The following is a 26014-nucleotide window of genomic DNA, read 5'->3' as shown; positions in this document are numbered from 1 at the left end:
CATCCTAAGAATGAATCAGATACCTGGCGGGGGGAGGAGGAAGGGAGCACAGAATCCAGACACCAGCCTGGACACGGGCACCTGGGATAATCTCCTAATCCTTGGAAAGTTCTAGTCTCTAAGCGGGGGAGCAGGGACTTCCAATTCTGACCTGAGTGAAGGCCAAAGGACTCAGAGGAGCTAGAGTCAGACTCCCACACACATTGAGTGTGAGGCAGAGAACAAGGCCTGAGGGGAGAAGTCCTGGTGCCTAAGGCTGCTGTGGGGTCAAAGGGAACCCCGATCAGTATTCCAGGGATTGTCTTCCCCTCCACTTCCTCAGAGACTTCATCCCTTAATTGTCCCAGAGAGCAGGACGAGCCCTCAGAATCACTCTCTGGTACAGGATCTGGAAACCCAGGAGAATTCCTCTCCCTCAGGACCAGAGGGAGGGCGCTATTCTAGTGTTGGTCCCATTTTCCTCCTCTCCTTGTGCTAGGTCAGCCTGGGAGGTCTACAGGAGATCAGGGAGGCGCCCCATGGCCCCTGGTACCCGAACGATGCAGCATCTCCTTCCCATTCTCCAGGTATCTGTGGAGCCACTCCACGCACGCGCCCTCCAGGTAGGCTCTTCTTCGTTCAGTCACTTTGGCCGCCTCACACTTGCGCTTGGCGATCTGAGCCATAGTGTCTGCTGTGGTTCAGGAGCACAGGTCCTCGTTCAGGACGAGGTAATCCTTGCCATCGTAGGCGAACTGTTCATACCTGCGGAGTAGGCGCCCATCGGGCCCCAGGTCGCAACTAATCATCCACTGGAGTGTGTGAGACCCTGGCCCCGCCCCCTCGGTCAGCCCCGCCCACCGAGCCTCGCCCCCTCCCGGACCAACCCGCAGGGATTTTGGTAAAGGCGCGTGGGCTTCTCCCAGGTAGAGGGTCTGGGCGGGTCCTGCGGCCTCGGGGTGGATCTCAGACCTGGAGATTCGGGAGTACCCGGGTGGTCCGTAGGGCATGGAGGTGGGGAGTTGTGATCTGCACCCCCGGCCGGGGTCACTCACCGGCCTGGCTCTGGTTGTGGTAGCTGCGCAGGGTCCGCAGGTTCACTCTGTCAGTCTGTGCGTGGGCCTTGGTGTTCCGTGTCTGCTCTTCCCAATACTCTGGCCCCTCCTGCTCCACCCACGGCGCCCGCGGCTCCATCCTCGGACTCGCGGCGTCGCTGTCGAACCGCATGAACTACTTGTAGTCCACGTAGCCCACGGCGATGAAGCGGTGGGCCTTCAGCGATGATGCCGGGCCGGGACACGGCAGTGCTGAAGTACCTCATGGAGTGGGAGCCTGGGGGCGAGGAGGGGCTGAGACCCGTCCGACCCTCCTCCCGGCGCGGCGCGGCTCCGCTGGTCCAGCACCACCGTCGGGCGGGACCCTGGTCCCTCCCTGCAGAGGCCATCTCCCGACCGATCCCGCACTCACCCGCCCAGGTCTCTGTCAGGGCCAGAGCCCCCGAGAGCAGCAGGAGGAGGGTTCGGGGCGCCATGATCACCATCCTTGGCGTCTAGGGAGAATCTGAGTCCGAGTGGGTGAGCGAGGACTTTAGAACCGGGACCGCGGCGACTCTGGCTTCTCTAAAAACCTGTCACCTAATGGGAGTGAGAACTGCAGTCGCCGGGTGAGAATCCAGGAAGAAGGACCCGACACAGGTTGGGAGAAGGAGGAGAGAAACTCTGCGGAGATGGGGAATCCTCAACACGGGGCCTCCCCAATCCATACACTGCCTGTGGAGCCTGAGACGCTGAGAGCCACGCCTGGGGCCCTGGGACGTCGCCCTGACCTATTACTCCTGTGCCAAGCGCTCTGTCTCAATGTCTCCCTGAGTCTTGGCCCAGGAGCTGTCTAAGAAACCAGGGAGAAACCCTCGCCATGGGCCCCGTTCCTCTTCCTTCACTTTTCATCCCGGAATCCCTGTCCCTGAACTGGACTCCCTGCCTCCCATTCCTTGCCTGTCCCTCTGTACTCTTCTAGAAGAAAACTCACCCCAGGGAGCTTGGTGCCAGAGAGTGAGCTCTCCCTGGGAATGGAGGTGTAAAGACACGGTGTTTTGTTTTGTGTTGTTTTGTTTTGTTTTTTTCTTTCTTTAAATCTGGAAAAGTTGTGCCTGAGTGCATGAGATAGAATACAGACCAGTTTGCTTTTTGTTTATTAACGACAGTGGGTAGCAGAATCTTGGTAACCCCTGAATGATCAGAAATCTAATCGGTAAAAAATGGCCGGGCGCGCGGTGCCTCAAGCCTGTAATCCTAGCACTTTGGGAGGCTGAGACGGGTGGATCACGAGGTCAGGAGATCGAGACCATCCTGGCTAACACCGTGAAACCCCACCTCTACTAAAAAAATACAAAAAACTAGCCGGGCGAGGTGGCGGACGCCTGTAGTCCCAGCTACTTGGGAGGCTGAGGCAGGAAAATGGCATGAACCTGGGAGGCAGAGCTTGCAGTGAGCTGAGATCTGGCCACTGCACTCCAGCCTGGGCAACAGAGCGAGACTCCGTCTCAAAAAAAAAAAAAAAAGTGACTTAGTGACTTCGGCCCCTTGATATATAAATGTGTCTAAAGCGTTACAACAGGACTCACAAAGCTCCTAAGTTTCATTTTCCCAGACAATGTATCTGTGACTCCCACTTGTTGTATTTTAAATTTACCACCATTCCGCAGCCCTGAGTTTCCCTGTGAGTCCAAGACATCTATCTCCTCAATACAAAGCAGCACACTGTGTATGTTGCAACCACGAGTCAGTACAGACTTTATCCACCTCACAGTTGCAAGTGCTCAACGCAGTCACAGTGCCCTTCACTAGTGCTCATGCACTGGCTGTTTTTAGGAAGTATCCACATGTAAGTGGTGTGTATATTTTTTAGGAATACTTAGTACTTTTAAACCTGATTAACATAAAAAAGATTAGTTTCTAGGTAGACCCACATAAGACATTCAAGGCCAACCTCAAAGGTCACCCTGCGAGGCTCTGTAGACAGATGTATTAAAATCTATAAAACAATGTATTTAAACCTAAGAATTCTGCTGCTTTGGAATTCTTTCCCTCTGCTCCTTTTCCTCAACTTCTGCTTCTCCAGCCCTTCCCTCCGTCCCTCTCATCCCTCAGGCCCTCTTCTCCCCTTAATCCCCATCACCCTGTCACTCCTGAATTGTGGCTCTAGCACTGTCTCATGACCTGCTGTGTGACTGTTCTCTCCACAGGGGTCCTGCTGCTGTGAGTAGAGTGTGTCATTTCTCCACCAAAACACTCCAGTGGCTCCACCTTGTTCTTGTGAAGCTTCTAGAATGTCAGGCACTTGAGCATATGAGGGCATACCAGGTTCATCGTAGGGATTAAATTAATTTTTGTTGACTGAATGAAATATGAGTGTATTAAATTGCATCACAGAAAATTATAAAATGTAAAACACTGAAAAAGTTAAAATACATTTTATTTTATGTAACTAGTGTGGTATCAATTCATCAATTCATTCCATGAGTCTTTTGAGTCTCTGTATGAATTTTATAAGACTGTGTAACAAATTGTCACAAGCACTGACTTTAAACACACCCATTTATTGTATTCATTGATTTGTTATTAGAGACAGAGTCCCCCACTGTCATCCGGGGTGAAGTGTAGTCACATGATCATGGCTCACGGCAGCCTCAAACTTCTGGGCTCAAGGGACCCTCCTGCCTCAGTCTTCAGAGTAGCTAGGACTGCAGGCGAGTGCCACTATGCCAAGGTAATTTAAAAAAACTGTAGAGACGAGTGTCTCACTGTATTATCCTGGCTGGTCTCAAAGTCCTGGCTGCAAGTGATCCTCCTGTGTCAGCTCCTCAAATGTTAGGATACAGGTGTGCGCTATAATGCCTGGCCAAACAACACCCGTTTATCTGTTTATAGTTCCTTAGTCAGAAATCTGGGCATGATGTGGATAGAATCTCTGTTGCGGGCTTCCCAAAGCTGTGTTTTCATTTTGAATCCCCTTCAGGCTTATACAGAGGTGGCAGAATGCAGTTTCTGGCAGTTGTAAGACTGAGGTCCCTGTTCTTCACTGGCTGTCACTGTAGAGAACAGAGAGGGCTGTGCTCAATTCCTGGTTCCCCCCCAGCGTTCTTTCCTACACAGCCTCTTCATTTTCAAAGCCCATGGTGGAGGAAACCCCTCATGCTGAATCCCTCTCACACTGTGAATCTCTATGCTCAGGAAGAACCCAGTCCTTTAAAGGGCTTATCTGATTAGGACAGTGCAAGCAGGAGAAACCCAGCCTAAAGTCAACTAATTGAGCCCCTTAATTATATCTGCCAAATCCCTTCACAGCAGCACCTACCTTAGAGTTGGTTGAATAACTAGAGGAAGGTGAATGACCAGGAGCTGGCTGTTGGGGGCCATCACAGAATCAGCCTAGCAAGGATTGGATCTTCCTTTTGTGTTTTATTGGGACACAGCTGGAAATTGAAGTTGTAGTAAAGTGATCATTGTGAATGGTAATAAAATACATCCCCTTCAGCCATGAAAATTCTCCTTACCTTTTAAAACTAAGTTACATGTTTATTATCTTATACCTAATTTAGACCACATGTAGTGTCTCATGCCTGCAATCCTAGCACTGTTGAAGACAGAGGAAGGAAGATTTGACTGCAGAAGTTCAAGATCAACCTGGGCAACATGGTGAAACCCCCATTTCTACAAAAGAATAAAAAATAGAAAATTAGCCAGGCATGTTAATTCATGCCTGCTGTCCCAGTTGCTTAGGAGGTTGAGATCAGAGGATCCCTTGAGCCCAGGAGGTTGACACTGCAGTGCATGATGATGATGCCACTGCACTCCAGCCTGGGTGACAGAGCAAGACCCTGTCTCAAAAATAGTAATATGATGATGATAAATTTAGAGCAAATGCAAATTAATGTGTAATAATACATCCTCTTGTGAAAATGTATTATTTACTATTGCATAACAAATTATGTAAAATTTAGCAGCTCAAAACAACAAATATTCATCATCTCCCACAGTTTCCAATGGTCAGAAATCCAGGAGAGGTTTCCCTGAGTGCTTCTGGCTCAGGGCCTCTCACAAGGTTGCAGTCCAGTTGTCAGCCTAGGGCTGCATCATCTGAGGGCTTCACTGGGGCTGGGGACTCACTTGAAACATGGCTCACTCACACGGCTGTTGGAAAAGGCCTAGTTCCTTGTTTTCTGGTCCCAAGCAGCCTCAGCTCTTAGCCACATGGACCTTCCTGCAGGGCTGCTTATGGCACAGCAGCTGGCTTCCCCCAGAGCTCATGATCCCAGAGACAGAGAGAGAGAGAAGGTGGAAGCCACAGTGAGTTTCACATTCTACACCCAGAGTCACAAACTGTTATGTCAGCATTACTCTATCAGTTAGAAGTTGTATTAGTCTGTTCTCACATTGCTATAAAGAAATACCTAAGACTGGGTAGTTTATAAAGGAAAGAGCTCAATTGACTCGTAGTTCTGCATGGCTGAGGAGGCTGCCCCAGGAAACTTACAATCATGGCAGAAGGGGAAGCAAACATGTCCTTCTTCGCATGGTGGCAGGAGAGAGAAATGCAGAGTGAAGTGGGGAAAATCCCCTTATATGGTACATACACACCATGGAATATTATGCAGCCATAAAAAGGAATGAGATCAAGTCCTTTGCCGGGACATGGATGAAGCTGGAAGCCATTATCCTCAGCAAACTAACACAGGAACGAGAAACCAAACACCGCATGTTCTCACTTATAGTTGTGAACTGAGCAGTGAGAACACACGGACACAGGGAGAGGCAAAACACACACCAGGGCCTATTATGGGAGGGCAGTGCTGAGGGGAGCATTAGGAAAAACAGGTTCAACCACTGACTTCCACAGCTTGGGGGAACCATCCCCATGATTCAATCACCTCCCATGAGGTCCCTCCCCCAATATGTGGGGATTACAATTCACAAGACAATTCAAAATGAGATTTGGGTGGGAACACAGAGCCAGGCCATATCAGAAGTGCATCATTAAGTACAAGCCAGACTCAAGAGAGGGAATTAAGCTGCACCTCTGAAAGAGAGCTGTACTAAAGGACTTGCTGTACTTTAAAAGCAAAATTAAAATTATTGTGTCAGGATTTTGTAAAACAAAGCCTTCTTTTATCTAATTATTTTTCTTTAATGCTTTAAACTTGCCTTTTTATTTTATTTTATTTTAAGTTCCAGGGTACATGTGCAGGTTTGTTACATAGGTAAACATGTGCCATGGTGGTTTGCTGCACCTATCAACCCATCACCTAGGTGTTAACCCTGGCATGCATTAGCTATTTTTGCTAATGATCCTCCCATCACTGCACTCTCCCAACAGGCCCCAGTGTGTGCTGCTCCTCTCCCTGGTTCCATGTGTTCTCATTGCTCAGTTCCCAATTATAAGTGAGAACATGTGGTGTTTGGTTTTCTCTTCCTGTGTGAGTTTGCTGAGGATAATGGCTTCCAGCTTCATTCATATTCCTGCAAAGGACTTGATCTCAATCCTTTTTATGGTTGCATAATATTCCATGGTATATATGTACTATATTTTCTTCATCCAGTCCATCATTGGTGGGCACTTGGGTTGATTCTGTGTCTTTGCTATTGTGAATAGTACTGCAATGAACATACACATGCATATACCTTTATAATAGAATGATTTATATTCCTTTGGGTATATAACCTATAGTGGGATTGCTGGGTCAAATGGTATTTCTGGTTCTAAATCTTTGAGGAATTGCCACACTGTCTTCCACAATGGTTAAACCAATTTACATTTCCACCAACAGTGTAAAAGCCTTCCTGTTTCTCTGCAACCTCACCAGCATCTGTTGTTTCTTGACTTTTAATAATTGCCATTCTGACTGGCATGAGATGGTATCTCATTGTAGTGTTGATTTGCATTTTTCTTCTGATCAGTGATGTTTAGCTTTTTTTCTTATGTTTATTGGCCACATGTATGTCTTCTTTTGAGAAGTGTCTGTTTAGGTCCTTTGTCCACTTTTTAACGAAGTGGTTTTTCTCATGTAAATTTGCTTAAGTTCTTTGTAGATTCTGAATATGAGACCTTTGTCAGATGGACAGATTGCAAAAATTTTCTCCCGTTCTGTAGGATGTCTGTTCACTCTGATAATAGTTCCTTTCGCTCTATAGAAGCTCTTTTGTTTAATTACATCCCATTTGTCAATTTTTGGTTTTGTGGCAGTTGCTTTTGGCGTTTTCATCATAAAATCTTTGCCCATCCCTATGTCCTGAATGGTATTGCCTAGATTTTCTTCCAGGGTTTTTATAGTTTTGGAATTTACATTTAAGTCTTTAATCCATCATAAGTTAATTTTTGGGTAAGTTCTCCCAGCACCGTTTATTAAATAGGGAATCCTTTGCCCATTGATTATTTTTGTCAGGCTCGTTGAAGATCACAAGATTTTAGATGTGTGATCTTATTTCTGAGTTTTCTATTCATTGGTCTATGTGCCTGTTTTGTACTAGTACCATGCTGTTTTGGTTACTGTGCCTTGTAGTATAGTTTTAAGTGCGGTAGCCTCATGCCTCCAGCTTTGTTCTTTTTGCTTAGGATTCTCCTGGCTATATGAGCTCTTTTTTGGATCCATATGAATTTTAAAATAGTTTTTTTGTGTATCTGTGATAAGCTTCACTTTTTAAATGAATGATTAAAAGTTTGAGACATCACGGAGCCTTACATGTTGAGGAGAAAACAGTTTGAGGCAGATAAAGGAGATACAACAGTATCTCTGAGATTTTCTTGCCAATATCTTTAATAACAACAATGTTCTCTTCAATGAGTTAACACAGTTGAGAACATAGAGTAACTAGATCAAATAGTTCCAAGACTTTAGTGCCATAAAAATGTTTTGAAAATAAGTCTTTGTTTTGTCTAAAATGTCTCAAATTTAGTGGAAGTATGTCCTAAGCGCCAATTTTCTTATTGAAATACATCTTCAAAAAACATTTGCCTACACTTAAAAAAAGAAGCACTGCTCTGTCTCTGGAGTAGCCATCCTTTGTTTCTTTACTTCTCTAATTAACTTGCTTTCACTTAGAAAAATATTGCCTAATCAGATTGCTTTTCATTTACAAAGATGTGACTCATACTTCAGTTAACACATCTAGCTTAGCCTGATGCCAATAACTGGTTTGATGCAGTATCATGAAATTGTTAGCTCAAATTGAGAAACAAGGTTTTTTGATAACTGGCTATTCTATCAGCATTCTATAATACACTTAACATCTTTTGTTGTGGTGTTGAATGATATGTGATAGAAGTGATTTGGACACCACCATGATTCTAAATAGCACTGCTCTCAGGTGCTTCTGAGGTGGTTTCGTTTGTTTCTTTGTTTGTTTTAGCAGTCCTATTGCGTTTTCTATTCAAATTGCTATTCCATCACTGGTTATTTCTTTCTACTCTTTTCTTGTTTCATTTATTTTGATCAATGATGTGCATTTCCAATTCTGTAAAAGTTTAATTCAGTTGTATGTGTGGTAAAATGTAACATCAAATCCTTTGCAAGATGGAATTACCTTGCATATCAGATTGAAGATTGTATACTTCAAAAATCTAGAGAGATGCCAGTGAGCCAAGGATCAAATGACCTATTTGTAGCCAAGGCCATTTTCATGGCATGCTGGTCCTCTCTGTCAGATGGCTCCTTACAATTCTCTGTCGTTTTCTTCCAGTGTAAGTAGTTCTTGTTAAGGATGCTTGCAATGAACTTTGGTATTCTTTTCTCTTTCATTTTTATAAAAACCAGGTATATTTTAATTTGAAAAACTGTTTAAGGAATTAGGAATTTAAGTCAATTCTTTCAACTCAATGCTTTCAGAACACATCATCAACATCAAGTATTACAAATTTATTTTTAAAGTTCCCTTTTAAAAGGGAATGGATACGTTGCATGGACTTTAGCCAGCGCTGTTGTAAAACACAGACCCTGTAAACTACCCTGGGCTGCTGCCCATTCACATCCCCCAAAACGAGACTCCATCCTGCATCTTGTGATTATTTTTCCTTTATATTTATTTAAAGATTTGTGTAACAAGTATAGATATATCCCCAATCCAAATATTAGTTAGTTTTGCTGGTTTTTAAGCTTCCAGTACAGCAAATTCCTACTGCATTTATTTTCCCATGATGTACATTACGTATAGGAGTTATCTGTGGTGTGGGAGGCTGTCATTCACTCATTTTTACTGCTGAAGGTTTACATTTTATGGTTATACCATAATTGCACTAGTTTTCTATTGATGTATATGTAGCTGATTCTAGTTTTTGCCATAAACATTAGTGTGCATGTCTCCTGGGCACATAGGCAGGAAAGCCCGCAGAGTGTATGATTAGGAGTAGGATGGTTGGATTATGTGTTGTATGTACTTTAACCATACTAGATAATAATAATATTAGTTCCAAAGTGATTGTGCCAACTTAAACTTATTTATTTATTTATTTATTTTTGAGACAAAGTCTTGCTCTGTTACCCAGGCTGAAGTGCAGTAGTGCCATCTCGGCTGATTGCAACTTCTTCCTCCCAGTTCAAGCAATTCTCCTGCCTCAGCCTCCAGAGTAGTTGGGATTACAGGCATTCACCACCATGCCCAGCTAATGTTTGCATTTTTAGTAGAGACGGGGTGTTGGAGGCCAAAAGAATGAGGGTCGTGATCAACTCACTATACCACTGGAAGCTGTATGAGCAAACAACAAACTATTCTCATGAAAGCAGGATGTTGGCAAACCGACAAACTGCGTTTGCCACCAGAAGGAATCACTAGTAGCAAGAAGCCCCCGACCCCTTCTTTCAGAACAGATCTTTTTGTCTGTCTTTATTTCTGTGTTCGTCCCCTTCATTATATCCCGTAGTAACCGATTGCAGCAATGGGGTTTCACCATGTTAGCCAGACTGGTCTTGAACTCCTGACTGCGGGTGGTCCACCCGCCTCGGCTTCCCAAAGCGCTGGGATTACAGGCGTGAACCACCACGCCTGGCCTAAACTTTTGAATTAAATGTGTAATACTTGATGCTGATGATGTGTTCTAAAAACACTGAGTTGAAGGAATTGAGTTGAAAGCCACTGTCTTGGCTGCAGAATTATTGCAGGCATTTTTGTTTAGATTCTGTTAATAACTTCCTGCTGTTTACTTGTTTCTCATATACCATGGCATTATACTTTTGACATATAGATCCAGAAAATGCTTACTTATAGCCCAAACTCATAGGGTTACTTTATATGTTAGGAAAATTTCATAATAAAAAGGAAAAAATGGAGGAAGGGAGGGAAAGAAGGAAGAATGGAGGAAGGAGTGAAAGAAGAAAAGAAGGAAGGGGAAGGGGAAGGAAAGCAGAATGAAAAGGAGGAGTGCGAGAGGTTGAATGGAAATAGAGAAGAAAGAGAGGGAGGGAGGGACAGAAGGAAGGAGAAACGGAAGGAATAAAAAATAAAAGAAACTAAAATAAAGAAAAGAATAGACGTGAGAAACTAGAAACCGTATGTATGGCCAATATTCTGAAAATGGGAGGAAATAAAACAGATGTAGTGAACCTCTATAGAATAATGGAAGTGTAAGAGGGCTTCATTTGTTTATCCATTGCTGTGTAACAAACTACTCCCAAATTTAGTGATTAAAGCAACAAACATGGACAAATTCAAAAACATAATACAAATACCAGCAAAATGGAGCCAATGCAAGTAGAAAAAGTTGAATAAACAAAAGGATTTTACAAATTGGAATAAGTAAGAGGTCACCGGTGTGCAGATGAAAATGATTTTGTAGTCCAAATCCTCCAAAAAGCAAGTGCCACCATGGGATTAAAGTTACAGCATTTTATTAGGGGACACACCTGTCAGACGATATTGCAAGGGAGGCAGATTACCCTGGGAAAGACAACAGGCCAAGATGCAAGTGTGACCCCCAGTGATGGACAGAAGGAGAGAGAGTTCACTGGACATGTCCTAGACCACAGGCAATCTAAGGAGAGTTGAGCAATGCCATGGAGGAGTCCTGGAGCTACTGTTGGCCATCAGAGGAGTCCCTTGTCTCCCAGGAATGTCCTGCCTTAGTGTCACTGGTGTGGCCTGTCACTGGTTGGGAACAGCCCATGGGAAACAGAATCTCAGCACCAATGCTACTGAGGATGTCAGAGCACAGGAGCAGGGCCTTGGGGGATTACCCATGAGTGTGACTCAAACCTGCTGCCCTGATGGGTTTGTGCCCTTGGAAATCAAATCCTCTCAGGCTGAATTGCTGGATGGTTCTGCTCACACTTACAATGAGGTAAGGGAAACCAGAAGGCCCTCAGGTGGATCTCTGGTTTCCACACATGCTTTTGCCCTCCTGTGTGAAAGTAGCCATGCCTCCTCCTGGGAATGAAGGTCTATTACCTGGGCCTGGAGAGGAGGAGACTCCTTTTCTCACCAGGTGGTCTCTGGGCACACACTGTCCAAACTTCTGTGGTGACTAAAATAATGTGTAGTTCAACAGGCTCTCTTTTGTCTCCTTTTAAGTGTACCCTCCTTTGGAAACCAGGACCTCCTAACCTGCACAGCCCAGTGTTGGAGATAAAACATGCAAAATACCCTAGTGGGTGAATCAAAGAGATGGACATGGAGCCATACCTGCTTCCACCTTTTGATTTCTGGACCCACATGTTCTTCCACTGAGAACACAGCACCATAGAGACGTCTCTGATTCAAACAATGTACCATGTTCTGAAAGATGGCACCCACCCCTCAGAGTGCTTCCTCCAGGCTGGCACTGAGCTGTGCCTGTAGAAGACCTGTCCAGCATTCCTTGTGGCTGGCAGCCTCTGGGTGGTGCAGATGGTGATAGGATTAGTGGAACCCACAGCCATGGAAACACTGAAACTTTCCCTGCCAAGTGGGTCCTTCAGGGAGATAATGGGCTAGGAGCACTGCCTAGCATGTGGATCAGGAATGTCAACATCACCAGAGAGTGGTGCTGGTTGAGTGTCTGAGAACAGCACAGGAAAACCCACCCCTGGAATAGGAGCCTATCCCTATGAAGATGAACCTCTGGCCCTTCCAGAATGGAAGTAGCTAAATGTAGTCACTTGTTACTTAGTGGCTAGGTAGTCACCTAAAGAAATAGTGCCCCACTGGGGCACATCATGGGCTCCAAATGCTGATGAGTTGACATTCAGGGGTGGCAGTAGCTGCATCTACCTTAGTAGGGCTGGGGGAGGGGGTCAGTGTTTCTGGCCCCATATGTAGCCTCATACCTGCCACTGTGGTTGCTCCATTCATGCGCCCATCCTACCAGGCCTGGGCTGACCCATGGTGAAGGCAGCTAACTTCCATTTGTCTGTTTAGCTGTTCAGTGCCACATCAGACTTGGGTGTTTTCTGTGGGTGTCAATATGGGATTCAAGTTGAACCCAGGTGGACCATTTTCACCCCATGATGGATGCTGTTGGGCCTGTGCAATCTATGACTTTGTGGGTCATGCAGGCACTTGGAACTATATCACTGCTTGGTGTCCCATGGTCAAGCATTCTACTGAATCAGGACAAGGAACACTAAAGGCTGCTTCTAACAGGGGGCATATGTCTCTGCTGTGGATGACAGGATCTTACTCCAGAATACCAGGCCCTCCACTGTGACTCTCCCACCGGTGCTTGGTTCAGCTCCATCTCTCATCTTTCCCCACCACTGGCACCACTAGCCCCAGGGTGTCAGAGAGATGCTGGCTGCTTGCACCACAGCCTGCATCTGCTGCGGGGTCTTTTCCTGTGTGGGCCCCACATGAAAGTGGCCTCCTCCTACTTCACCTAAAGTGTGGGCCAAAGCAATATACCTAGATGTGGAATGTGGTGTCGTCAGAACTCAGAGGCTCACCAGGCAGTGTGCTTCCTTCCTTCTGGTGAGGATGCAAGATGCAACAGTTTGTCTTTTACCTTGGAGGGGACACAACTGCATTCCCCTAAACACTTGGCACTTGTTCACCCATAAAACTTCACTTCAGTGGCCACTCTTGAAGCTCTGTAAGGTTTACCTTCACCTTCCGGAGTGCACTTATTTTGCCAAGGACTCCAGTGCACTTTCTACCTGCTGCTCATCCACCCCAGTCAACGTGAAAATTGTCAATGAAATGAGCTGATTTAATATCCTATAGGATATCCAGTATGTCTACTGTAGTCTTAAGACTATATACTATAGAGGGCAGAGGAGTTACAATAGCCCTGAGGCAAATGATAAATAAATGTGTTGTGTATCCCACATGAATATGAATCATTCCGTATCCCCTTTCTAATTGGAGAGGAAAGGAATGCACTCGCCAAATCCACAGCTGCACGCTGTGTGCCTAAGGATTTATTGATCTGCTCTACCAGTGATATCCAGACAACACAAAAACTGCAATTATAACTCCTACTTGGCCATTCCTAGAGTAATTTCATTCATTCTTTAGGCCTCACCAGGCTCCCTCAGGGACAGTTTGCTGGATTGTGTAGAGACAATAGACAGCCCAACACCACCCCACATCCGTCAGCTCTCTAATGGTGATGTGACCCCCCCACAGTACTTTCAGTGTCTCCCACAAGACACACGAGGTTGCCTGCTTGCCATGGTGCCTGCTTTCCACCCCCCTACGCCCCCGTGTCACTTTCATTGTGTACTGAATAACAGCTTCAAGTTTGTCTATAGTTTCTGTGAGAAGCCAGGACATCCAGATAGAATGGGCCACATGAATCAATTGGTACGTGTTTCTCCTCTCAGGCAAAGTCTCACTCACTTCACACAAGCACAGAGATCCCCATACAGGCCACTAGACTATGAGAAACAAACGCACCCATCCAAATCCAAAGAATGGACTCAGAGACCCGGAGAACAGCAAAAGTGAGACTGTGAGTGACGGTTTTGCAATATCGGGTGTCTGGAATGCAGACACACCAGGGACGGTTTCAACAATTTCAACAATGTATTCGCTAGTGCTCAAGTCCCTCCCCCATTTCCTCATTAGCTGAGTACCAAGGGCTTATGATCTTCCCAGATGTCACCTATTGGTAGTTTAAGATTTCAAGTATGTTCCTTAGTGTCTTTTTGCTGCATTTTGTTGCAGCCCATAATGCATTGCTATTGTCTCAGGACTCTTTAAACATTTGATTTATGGCCCTAATGGCTGCTAATATAAGAAAGGGTATAATTATCTATGTTGCAAGCTAGCCTAAACTAAATTTTTGGTGCGGTGGAGAGGGGGTCGTTGAGGGGACCCCAACCAATAGGCTCCTGGCCAGTGTATGAAAGGGAAAGCCAGAAGCAGAGGGGGTGGTGGCTTAGTACATTTTGCTTTTTATCTCTTTATGACCATGTGGGCTGCTTAAACCTATACTAAGGCACATAGAATTGAAAATGAACCATCACATGTAGGTTATTTTTTATATCCTTAAGTCCTGCCCAAGCCAGGGCTGGGCCAAGGCCCTCAAACGTCCAGCTGTGGCCTCCTCCTGCTGCAGGTGAGGAGTGGGCTGCAGGGAGGGCCATGGTGCCTGCTCTGTGCCCATCCCAGTCTCTGTCTCTCAGGCTGACCAGGGCACATCCAGGTGGGTGAGTTGGGAATTGTGTGCTGATTGCTGAGGGCCTGGATGATCACTGTCTCAGAGGGAGCAGCTGTGATCTGGGGAGGGCTAGAAACTGGAGAGGAATCCAAGGAGAGGTGGTGCCTCTAGTCCCTTCCTCTCTGCATCCCCCTCCCCTGTTTCTCCAGCCATCAGGAGGACACCAAGAAAAAGACCCACGAGGCCCAGACTGAGGGCCCCTGTGTGTACAGTCCCTTTGAGGTCCCCTTGTACCAGGGAGGGTCCTGAGTGTACACGGCCATCCTCTGTCCACTTTGCAGCTGCCCATATCTCTCATCTGAGAGCTGTCTCAGGGGTGTCATGTCTTCTGGGTCCCTCAAGGCCGTGCTTTTTCCAGGTTCCCACCATGTGACCCCTGTCTCCCTGTGTTTCCTTGCAGCTGATATGGACAAGGTGATAAGCAGATGTCCCTGGGCTATTTGGGGAGTGAGGACCAGCCCCCTGTCAGGGCAGCTGTGGTCCCTGTTTTCATCCTATGTCCAGGTGTTACTTTTTCCAGCCTCCAAGGGTCATAGTCCCCAGGGGGCTGTTTTGGGGGCTTTGTTCTCTGCTCTGTGGCCTCACCTTGCCCTCTTTGAGCCATTTTTTTTCTTCTTAACATAGTCATGGCCTGGTAAGTTTAAAATAAGAGACAGTCAGAATCATTTCCCCCACAGCCAGGTTGTTTGAGGGGAGAGGAAAAGAGCAAGCAGAAAGTTTTCAGTTTCTGCAAAGACAGAGACAGTGCAGGGCACAACGAGAGTCTGGGGTGTCCGGGAGACCCAAATCTTTCTGCCATTTCCCCACTTCTGTGTGTCTGGTCAGTGAGGTGGTGGTGACTCATCCTTGAACCTAATGGCACTGTCAGTCGGCGCCTCAGGCCTGGGCAGATGAGACGGTTCATCCCCTGCCCTGCAGCAAGAGGGCCCCGTCCAGGAGGCACCTACAGCACAGGCAGTGCAGGTCTGTGGTCGCTCCTGCTCTCACCTGTGGCATCTCCCACAGAGGGATTCAGTTCTGGTTCCCTGTAGGCAGGAATGGTTTCACTGGGACAATGGCCAGAAAAAGGACATGAAAATCACATGTCAATTTCTCAAAATTCCTGCTTTAAATGTTGATGCCCATCAACATAATTTCAGCTGGATAATCTTAATAGGATGTCCTCCAGTATGATTTTTTTTTTTTTTTTTTTTTTGAGACGGAGTCTTGCTCTTTCGCCCAGGCTGGAGTGCAGTGGCTGGATCTCAGCTCACTGCAAGCTCCGCCTCCTGGGTTTACGCCATTCTCCTGCCTCAGCCTCCCGAGTAGCTGGGACTACAGGCGCCCGCCACCTCGCCCGGCTAGTTTTTTGTATTTTTAGTAGAGACGGGGTTTCACCGTGTTAGCCAGGATGGTCTCGATCTCCTGACCTCGTGATCCGCCCGTCTCGGCCTCCCAAAGTGCTGGGATTACAGGCTTGAGCCACCGCGCCCGGCCTGTACTGATGTTGTACGGGACGTTGAATGGAACAGGAACACAAGTTTAGAGCTTCCTTTCTCAGAGGATCCATGTGGGAGATGGTGCCTGTGGCAGTGGCAGTCCCCAGGTGCAGAGGGTGCATAGAGGCAGCCTCAGGCTGAGGGGTCTGAAGAAACCCCCTACTTCACAAGGAGAAGGAGAAGATCCCCTGTGGGCAGCAATGGCGGTGGCCTGGGTGGAAGCCCTGTTAGGAACTGGACAGGAAGGTCCTGCAGCCCCACTAAGCAGCAGCCCTGGGGTGGAGCTGCATTTCCAGGGGTGAGTGGACAGGCAGGAGCAAGCACAGCTCACATGCAGGTTATGGGGAGGGGAGGTTGGGCCTCCTTGAGCAAGGGAATCACCAGCATCACTTCAGGTGCAGACTCCATGGCAGCCACATATTTCCATGCTGGGCCTGTGAGCCCCAGGGCTTCCTGATGGGATCTCCAGTTAGGAGCTGTGTGCTCAGAGCTGGGAGGGGAGGAACGCTGAGCTGCAGGTGGAGGGCAGAACCCACAGTGTTCAGGGCCTGCCCTAGTGTGCAGGTGTCTCCGCAGATGAGGAGGTCCTGGGGTCTGAGGGGTAGAAGGACTGTGTGTGTGACCCAGCCCAGGACTGGAGCACATGGAGACACAGCCAAGGCCTCTCTTGGGGAGGCCTCCCACTGCGTCAGGGCTGGTCAGGCGTGAGAGGAGGAGGAAAGGGCACTGAGTTTCCTCCTGGGTCTTGTTCCTGAGTCCTGGGGTCCTTTCACTCATTGCCGGATGGGTGCTGGGCACAGGCCAGGTGCTGATGCTGATGGAGTCACGGGAGGGGACTGGCAGGGGCTGGGAAAAGTGTCATGGGAGGGAGAAAAAAGTGGGGACGTCATCTTCCCTCAGAGAAAGGGTGCATCTGATTTTGGAGTGACTGAGGAGGGAGAAGTCCTCAGGGAATAAAAAGCAGCGCTCTGCACCCAGGGGAGCATTTACTGTTTCTTTCTTTAATCCAGAGCTGATGAGCCTACAAGGCCTGGATCAACACCTGGTTGGGACAGGAGACCACCAGGGCAGTGCACAGTTGAGATTTCAGTCTCTGGTGTCAGCTCCTGGGTCCGCTGGCTCCACTGAGGGCAACTAGACTCTGCAGCCGGGCGGTCTGGATTCAGCTCCTTGCCTATGTCTCACCAGCATGTTCTCTCTTGGTGCCTCAGTTTCCTCATCTATGACATGGGGAAACTATGAGCATTTATTTCTTGTGGTTGAATGAATGAAAAGGGTTAATATATATATGAGGTGTTTGCAGCTGTGCCATATTATTTTTGTTATTTTATACTTGATATATTACATATGCTGCAATTTTATTATTATAGGTGACATTTATGAGTGAGTGTCCTGCTTATGGCTCCTTGTGGGGAGCCCAGGATCAGCTTTCCTGGCACCTTGAGGTCCTGTCATCTCTGTCACACTCTCCTGCATTACCCCATTCTATTCTGTCTTCATATTTTATACTATAGATATTTAGCTCTTAAATAGACATTTCCAGTCTGCGTTTTATTTCAAGTGTCTGGGAAGGGATAGAGTGTGAGGTTCAGGAGAGAAGGAGAGGTCTGTCTCGATGCCTTGACACAGCACAAAGAAATCTCCCCTCCTCCCCCACATCTCCACACCAGTTCTCATTGAGGGACAGATTCACAGCAGCACCGAAAGGACTGGGAAGGGATGGGGGGAACATCTGGGGCCAATGTTTAGGGGCTGACCCTGTGGGGGACACCTGCCCTGCAGAGTTGGAGCTCACATGTGATGACGTAGAGCTGAAGGGTGATATCAGGGAGGTGACAGAGAGTGCTTTGTGGTTTCCTGATTACAAAGATTAGAGGTCAGTCAGCTTCTGGGGTGAAGTGACCGTTGGGGAGATTGGACTGAATGAATGAAGAATAAATGAGCTGGGAACGAGGATGAGTAAAGCGAGCATCATTATCTCCTGCCATCAGTTCAGACTGACTGGGGAGGTGGGAGAGTTCCTGACCCTGTTGCGTGGTTCCTCCTAACTTCCTGGTCTTGGGGGCACAGGTGGGTGGTGCTGTTCTTGGTCAGGGCAGCCTCAGCTCCATCCAGATAAAGCAGTGGTGGCAGAGAGAGTTAGGGGAGCACCTGTGAAACAGACCAAGGCAGGGATGGGAGCCCTCTGTGCAGCAGGAGTGGATGCAGGACCTGCCTGGAAGCAAGAGAAGGATGAGGGAACCTAGCTGGGTCCTGTTCCCTGCCTGCCTGTGTTCACAGGGTAACCAGTAAGGGAGCTGGCGTAGGGAATTCGTTCATAAGCTATCTATCCAGAGATGTGTTTATAGATATATTCTTTCATGTTTGTATTCAGGTTTGTTGTCACAGACACATTTATCCATGTATGTTTTATGTTTAAGTTACTTTGGAATGGTTCAGTCACAAAATCTTAATCTCTTAACTTGTGCTGCGCTGCTCTCTACACAGACACACACACACATTCACACACATGCTATGCAAACATGTCTACGTGTATCTATAAAGAGACATGTTATGTTATTTTTAATTTTTTAAATTCATATATATTCATGGGGCACAAGTGCAATTTTGCTATATTGCTATATAGGTTGTGGTAAAGTCAGGGCCTTCAGAGCATCCAGCACTGGAGACAAGCACATTGTACTCACCAAGAAATCCCTCTATTATACACCCAATGCCAACCACCCTTACCCTTCTGGGTCTCTGTGATCCATCATTTCACACTCTGCTTTTATGTATATAAAGAGATATTAACCAAATATGGTAGAGTGGTAACTTGAATTTTACTGCACCATTCTTTCAGCTTATTTGCACATTTGAAAATTTATACAACATAAGTTGGAAGAATGAGGGAAAAGAGAGAGGGGGAGAGAGAGAGAGAGAGCGAGAGAGAGAGAGAGCGCTGAACTGGAATAGGCTAGGGCTTGTGTCCCACTAGGAACCATAATCGATCTTTGCCATTTTGAAAGTGTATCCCCTGAGCTGCCTTCAGAGAGTTCAGGAGGGAAACCTGTTTTCACAGTAATACCAAGATGCCATCTGCCTGTTTCATTATGTTGACTTTTCCATTAATGCTGCAAATGCCAAGGTCGGTAACACACCCAGCACCTTAGCAGAACCAAGGCAGTGGCTCTAAACTGCATTGCCATTTAAGAATGTCTTTGACGGTGCAGTAAAAAATTTATGTTCATTAAAGTTTGATCCTTGAGTACACATCTTTAATATTCCTTGTGAGAAAATGGGAAATATGCATAAAACACTTATTGCACAGAGAAGCTGGACGGTAGCCTTGAGAAAGGGCACTTGTGTGACTCAGTTATGAGTTCAACCAGCAGATCTCACTCACCCACTGAAAGGCAGTTGCATTAACTCCTGTTTGGGGGTATTATGAATAAAGCTGCAAGAGTATTTGTGCACAGGATTTTCGTGAACATAAAGATTTCCCGTGTTTGAAATAAGGAGGGAATTTGTTAGTCATAAGGTAAATTGCATGTTCAGTTTGAAGAAAACTGCAATACTCATTTCCAGAGTGGCTGTCCAATTTTTAAAAAACATTCCTACCAGCAATATAAGAGTGACCCAGTTTCTCTGCATCCTTGCCAGCATCTGTTGCTACCTTTATTTTGTATTACAGCCATCTCATCCTTGTGGTTTTAATTTGTGTTTTCCTACTGGATAATCACGTTGAGTGCCTTTTCATCTGCTTATTAGCCCGGTGTTTATCCTCTTCAGTGAAATATCTGTTCATGTCTTGCTTATTGCCTATTGTGTATTTGGATTTCATTTTTACTGTTGGGTTTTTTAATTTCTCCATATATTCTGAATACAGTCTTTACAGAATATGTTGTCTGTAAATATCTTCTCTCCTTCTGTAGCTTGTCTTTTTAGCTCTTCACAGGTCTCTCACAGAGCAACAGTTTTTAGTGTTGGTAAGATCCAATTTGTTAACTTTATTTTTGATGGAACATATTCTGGTGTTATGTCTAAGAACTCTTTGTCCAGTCTTAGTTCGGATGACTTTTATTTAAAAGGTTTGTAATTTTAAGTTTTAACTTTATTATTTATTTTAGGAAAAAAAAAAATTATTGCCTCAAGGGATCCTCCCACCTCAGCCTCCCGAGTAGCTGAGAGTGCAGGCCTGTGATACCACACCTGGCTCAATGTTTGCCATTTTAACTCTGTGTTTTACATTCAAGCTGGTGACTCATTTTGAGTTGTTTTTTGTATAAAGCATGAGGTTTGGGCTCAGGTTATTTTTTTCCACTGTGGTTGTCCAGTTGTTCCAGCACCATTCGTTGGGAAAGCGCTCTTTCCTTCATTGGATTGCTTTTGTGCTTTTGTAAAAGTCAGTTGTGCATATTTGTATGATTTGCTCATTTTTGGTTGAGTTGCTCGTCTTCGTACATTGAGTTTAAGAACTTGTCTTATATTCTGGATACATGTTCTTCATCACAACTGTAATTTGTGATAAACTGTGAAAATTTTTCCCTCAATCTATGGCTTGTCTTCTCATTTTCTCAATAATGTCTTTTGAAGCACTTAAGTTTTAAATTTTAACTAAGCCCAATTTCTCTCTCTCTTTTTTCATTTGTAGCTCATGTTTTTGGTATTTTATCTAAGAATCTTTTGCCTGACTACCCAATGTCACAAAAATTTTCTCCTATATTTTCTTTTAGAAATTTGATAGTTTTAACTCATAAATTTTAGCTGTCTAGGTCTCTAATTTGTTTGAGCTTATATATTTTTTCTTTTTTTATTATGCTTTAGGTTCTAGGGTACATGTGCACAACGTGCAGGTTTGTTACCTATGTATACATGTGCCATGTTGGTGTGCTGCACCCATTAACTCGTCATTTACATTAGGTATATCTCCTAATGCTATCCCTCCCCTCTCCCCCCTCCCCACAATAGGCCCTGGTGTGTGATGTTCCCCTTCCTGTGTTCAAGTGATCTCATTGTTCAGTTCCCACTTATGAGTGAGAACATGCGGTGTTTGGTTTTCTGTTCTTGCAATAGTTTGCTGAGAATGATGGTTTCCAGCTGCATCCATGTCCCTACAAAAGACACGAACTCATCCTTTTTCATGGCTGCGTAGTATTCCATGGTGTATATGTGCCACATATTCTTAATCCAGTCTGTCACTGATGGACATTTGGGTTGATTTCAAGTCTTTGCTATTGTGAATAGTACCACAATAAACATACATGTGCATGTATCTTTATAGCAGCATGATTTAAAATCCTTTGGGTATATACCCAGTAATGGGATGGCTGGGTCAAATGGTACTGCTAGTTCTAGATCCTTGAGGAATCACCACACTATCTTCCACAATGATTGAACTAGTTTACAGTCCCACCAACAGTGCAAAAGTGTTCCTATTTCTCCACATCCTTTCCAGCACCTGTTGTTTCCTGACTTTTTAATGATTGCCATTCTAATTGGTGTGAGATGGTATGTCATTGTGGTTTTGATTTGCATTTCTCTGATGGCTAGTGATGATGAGCATTTTTTCATGTGTCTGTTGGCTGTATGGATGTCTTCTTTTGAGAAGTGTCTGTTCATATCCTTTGCCCAGCCCCTTTTTGATAGGGTTGTTTGTTTTTTTCTTGTAAATTTGTTTGAGTTCTTTGTAGATTCTGGATATTAGCCCTTTGTCAGATGAGTAGATTGCAAAAATGTTCTCCCATTCTGTAGGTTGCCTGTTCACTCTGATGGTAGTTTCTTTTGCTGTGCAGAAGCGCTTTAGTTTAATTAGATTCCATTTGTCAATTTTGGCTTTTGTTGCCATTGCTTTTGGTGTTTTAGACGAGCTTATATTTTATGTAGTGGTGTCACTTCGTATTACCTATGCAACTTTATTGACAAAAAATGTAAGAATGTCTTTCTAGATTCTCACTTCTGTTCATTGATCTCTGTGTCTCTCACTTTCACACTGTCTGGATTATTGTAGTTTTATAAGACATTCCATTTTACACGTCTCCTGGACACATAGCCAACAATGTCCCCAGAGTGTATGATCAGGAGGCAGACGGTGGGATTATATGGTGTATGGACATTAATCAGACTAGATAAGGCTAATTTGATTTCTCAAGTGCTTGTACCAAGAATGGGAAAGAGCTCATGTTGCTCATGTGTTCTGAAAACATTCAGTTGAAGTAGGAGATTAAATATTAAAAGCCACTGTCTTGGCTGCAGAATCACCCTAGACATTTTCTTCATATTCAATTAATGACTTCCTTTTCTTTACTTTTATATTATAAATTATGGCATTATACTTTTGGCATTAGGTTCAAGTGATGCTTCCTTTTAGCCTGAACACTTAGGTTTTATGAAAAAAATAGAGGGAGGGAGAAAGCTCTGAGGGAGGAAAGGAGTAAAGAAGGAAGGAAGGACAGAGAAAGACAAAACAAAAATGTTCAAAAAAGAATAGGAGGAAAGAGTTGGAAACGGCAAATATGGCTAATGTTATTAAAATGCAAGGTATTAAAAGATATGTAGATAATATCCATGGAATAATGGAAACTTAAGAAAGCCTTGGCCAGGCGCGATGGCTCACGCCTGTAATCCCAGCACTTTGGGAGGCCGAGACGGGCGGATCAAGAGGTCAGGAGATCGAGACAATCCTGGCTAACATGCTGAAACCCTGTCTCTACTAAAAATGCAAAAAATTAGCGGGGCGTGGTGGCAGGTGCCTATAGTCCCAGCTACTCAGGAGGCAGGAGAATGGCGTGAACCCAGGACGCGGAGCTTGCAGTGAGCCGAGATTGAGCCACTGAACTCCAGCCTGAGCGACAGAGTGAGATTCCATCTCAAGGAAAAAAAAAAAAAAAAAGAAGCCTTAATAGTTATCAAGTGCTGTGTCAGAAACTACCTCAAAATTTAGTAGCTTAATAGAACAAATATCCGTTAACTCAAAGAGATACTACAAACACAAGTAAAATAGATTCTGTGGGGGTGGCAGAAGTTGGACAAAAAGAAGGATTTTACAAGTTGAAATAAGTAAGAGTTATTGATGTGCAGATGGAAATAATTTTTAGTCCAAGTCCTTCAAGGAGCAGATGCCAAGATGAACTTCAAGTCTGTGGCATTTTATGAGCGGACACACCTATAAGGGAATATGCGAAGCAAGCCAGAAATCCCTGGAAAAGGCAGCATACCACAATGCAAGTGTGACCCCAAGTGCTGGACAGAAGGAGAGAAGGTTTGTTCGACACATCCTAGAGCACAGGCGATCTAAGGAGGGTTGAGCAAGGCCATGGAGGAGTCTTCTAGCCACAGTTGGCCATCAGAGGAGTCCCGTATCTCCCAGGAATGGCCTGCCTTAGTGTGCTTGCTGTGAGCGGTCACTGGCTGGGAACAGCCCATGGGCTTCTGCACTAAACCTTCTGAGGATGTCAGAGCACAGGAGTGGAGCCTTGGGACATTATCTAGGTGTATCACTCAATCCTTCCTTCCTGAGGGTTCTGGGCTCTTGAATATCAAACCCTCTCAGGCTGCGTTGCTGGATGATTCTGCTCACACTTACAACAGGACAAGGGTAACCATAAGGCCTCCAAGTGGATCTCTTATTTCCACACACACTTCTGCCTTCCTTGTGTGATAGCAGCCCTGCCTCCTCCTCTTCTCACCTGCTTGTGTCTGGGCACATACTATTCAAACATCCCTGGGGGCACCCATAATGTGTAGTTCCATGGACTCTCATTTGTCTCCTTGCCAGGGTGCCCCCTTTGGGAAACCAGGACCTCCTCCCCTGCAGAGCCCCGATATTGGAGACGAGAAGTGCAAAATCACCCTGAGGGTGAATATAAGAGATGAGACATGGAGCCACACCTGTTTCAACTTCTTGGTTTTTGGACCCACGTATATCTTCCTTCTGTAAACACAGCACTATAGAGACGTCTTTGATTTAATACAAGCACCACATCCTGAAAGATGGCACCCATTCCTCAGAGGGTTTAATCCAAGCTGGTACTAAATTGTGTCTGTAGAGACCTGTCTATGACTCTGTGTGGCTGGCAGCCCCTGGGAGGTGCAGGTGTTGATATGACCAGGGGATGCCTTGGTCACGGCCCACGCTTCATCCCTTTCCCTCTGAGGTGTGTCCCGCAGGCAGATAATGTACTGAAATTCTGAGCCAGTGGATCAGGAATGCCAGTAGTGATACTGGCTGAGGGTCTGAGAGTAGAGAGGAAAAACACACCACATCGAATAGGTACCTATCGCTGTGAGGATGAACCTCCGCCTCACCGGCAGCTTCCCACTTGAGCTGGGTGATCTGAGCCGCCGTGTCTGCGGCGGTCAAGGAGCACAGGTCCTGGTTCAGGGCGATGTAATCCCTGCCGTCGTAAGCGAGCGGGTGATATTCCCGGAGGAGGCGCCCGTCGGACCCCTTGTCGCAGCCAGGCATCCTCTAGATGGTGTGAGACCCTGGCCCTGCGCCCGCGGTCAGCCCCGCCCACCGAGCCCCGCCCCCGCCCCGACCAACCTGCGGGGATTTTGGCCTAAACTGAAAATGAAACCCGGTAACGGCTCCTAGGCTTCTCCCCGGTCAAGGGTCTCCGGGTCCCGCGTCCTCGGGGTGGATCTCGGACCCGAAAACTCGGGGAGACCCGGACTGTCCGTGGGGGATATGGAGAGGTAGTGACCTGCGCCCCCCGCCGGTGTCACTCACAGGCCTCGCTCTGGTTCTAGTAGCCGCTCAGGGTCCGCAGGTTCATTCGGTAAACCGTGCGTTGGTCTTGGCGGTCCCTGTCTTCTCCTCCCGATATTCCGGCCCCTCCTGCTCCATCCACGGCGCCCGCGGCTCCATCCTAGGACTCGCGGCGTCGCTGTCCAACCGCACGAACTGCGTGTCGTCCACTTAGCCCATGGAGATGAAGCGGGGGCACCCCGCGGCCGGGCCGAGACGTGGCGGTGTGGAAATACCTCAAGGAGTGGAAGCCTGGGGGCGAGGAGGGGGCTGAGACCCTCCCGACCCTCCTCCCGGCACAGCAACCGGGTTCCTGCGCCCCCGCTGGGCGGACCCCTAGCTACTACCCACAGAGGCTGTTTCCCTCCCGACCCCGCACTCACCTGCGCAGGTCTGGGTCAGGGCCAGGGCTCCCGAGAGCAGCAGCAGAAGGGTCCGGGGCGCCATGACCCCATCCTTGGCGACTGGGGAGAATCGGAGTCCTGGTGGGTGCCTGGGAACTTTAGAACCGGGACCGTGGCTACATTGATTGACTTCTCTAGAAGAAGTCTAGAAGCCCGACACTCAATGGGAGTGAGAACTGGGGCCGCCCGGTGATTATCCAGGAAGAAGGACCAGATGTAGGTTGAGAGAGGGAGAAGAGAAACCCTTCGGAGATGGGGAATTCCCAACGCTGGGCCTCCCCAATCCCCATACCGCTTTCTGAGCCTGAGATTCTGAGAGCCATGCCTGGGGCTCTGGGACTTCGCCCTGACCCCTCTACTCCTGTGCCAAGCGCTCTGTCTCAATGTTTCCCTGAGTCTTGGCCCAGAAACTGTCTGAGAAACCAGGGAGAAACACACGGCATGGGCCCCCGTCCCTCTCTCTTCACTTTTCATCACGGACTCCCCGTCCCAGAACTGGACTCCCTGCCTCCTACTCCTTACCTGTTCCAGTGGACTCTTCTAGAAGAAAAATCACCCCAGAGAGCTTGGTGCCAGAGAGTGAGCTTGCCCTGGGAATGGAGGTGTAGAGACAGGGCTTTTTTTTTTTTCTTTTCTTTTTTCTTTTTCTTTAAATCTGCAAAAGTTGCGCCTGAGTGCATGAGATAGAACAGAGACCAGTTTGCTTTTTGTTTATTAACTACAGTGGGTAGTAGAATCTTGGTAATCCCTGAATGATCAGGATCTAATCGGTAGAAAATGTGACTTTGGTCCCTTGACATATA

General features: G+C 46.5%; 1 long non-coding RNA gene and 2 pseudogenes across 1 annotated transcript; 1 reads left to right on the top strand and 2 right to left on the bottom strand.

Annotated features, from left to right (window-relative positions):
- The window catches only part of LOC117088389, a 43783-nt pseudogene extending 42249 nt beyond the window's left edge, over positions 1–1534 (bottom strand).
- On the top strand, positions 562–17228 carry LOC117088431. Its single transcript, XR_004439220.1, has 3 exons — positions 562–572; positions 5313–5315; positions 17090–17228. It is a non-coding gene; the product is annotated as an uncharacterized LOC117088431 (long non-coding RNA).
- On the bottom strand, positions 17220–25470 carry LOC117088411 (annotated as a pseudogene).
- Between the last annotated feature and the right edge of the window lie 544 nt (positions 25471–26014).

This window comes from Trachypithecus francoisi, unplaced genomic scaffold (assembly GCF_009764315.1).
Source record: "Trachypithecus francoisi isolate TF-2019V2 unplaced genomic scaffold, Tfra_2.0 Lachesis_group10, whole genome shotgun sequence".
In the NCBI taxonomy this organism is placed as follows: Eukaryota; Metazoa; Chordata; class Mammalia; order Primates; family Cercopithecidae; genus Trachypithecus; species Trachypithecus francoisi.
The sequence above is the reverse complement of the archived record's forward strand: the minus strand, read 5'-3'. Positions and strand labels throughout refer to the sequence as shown.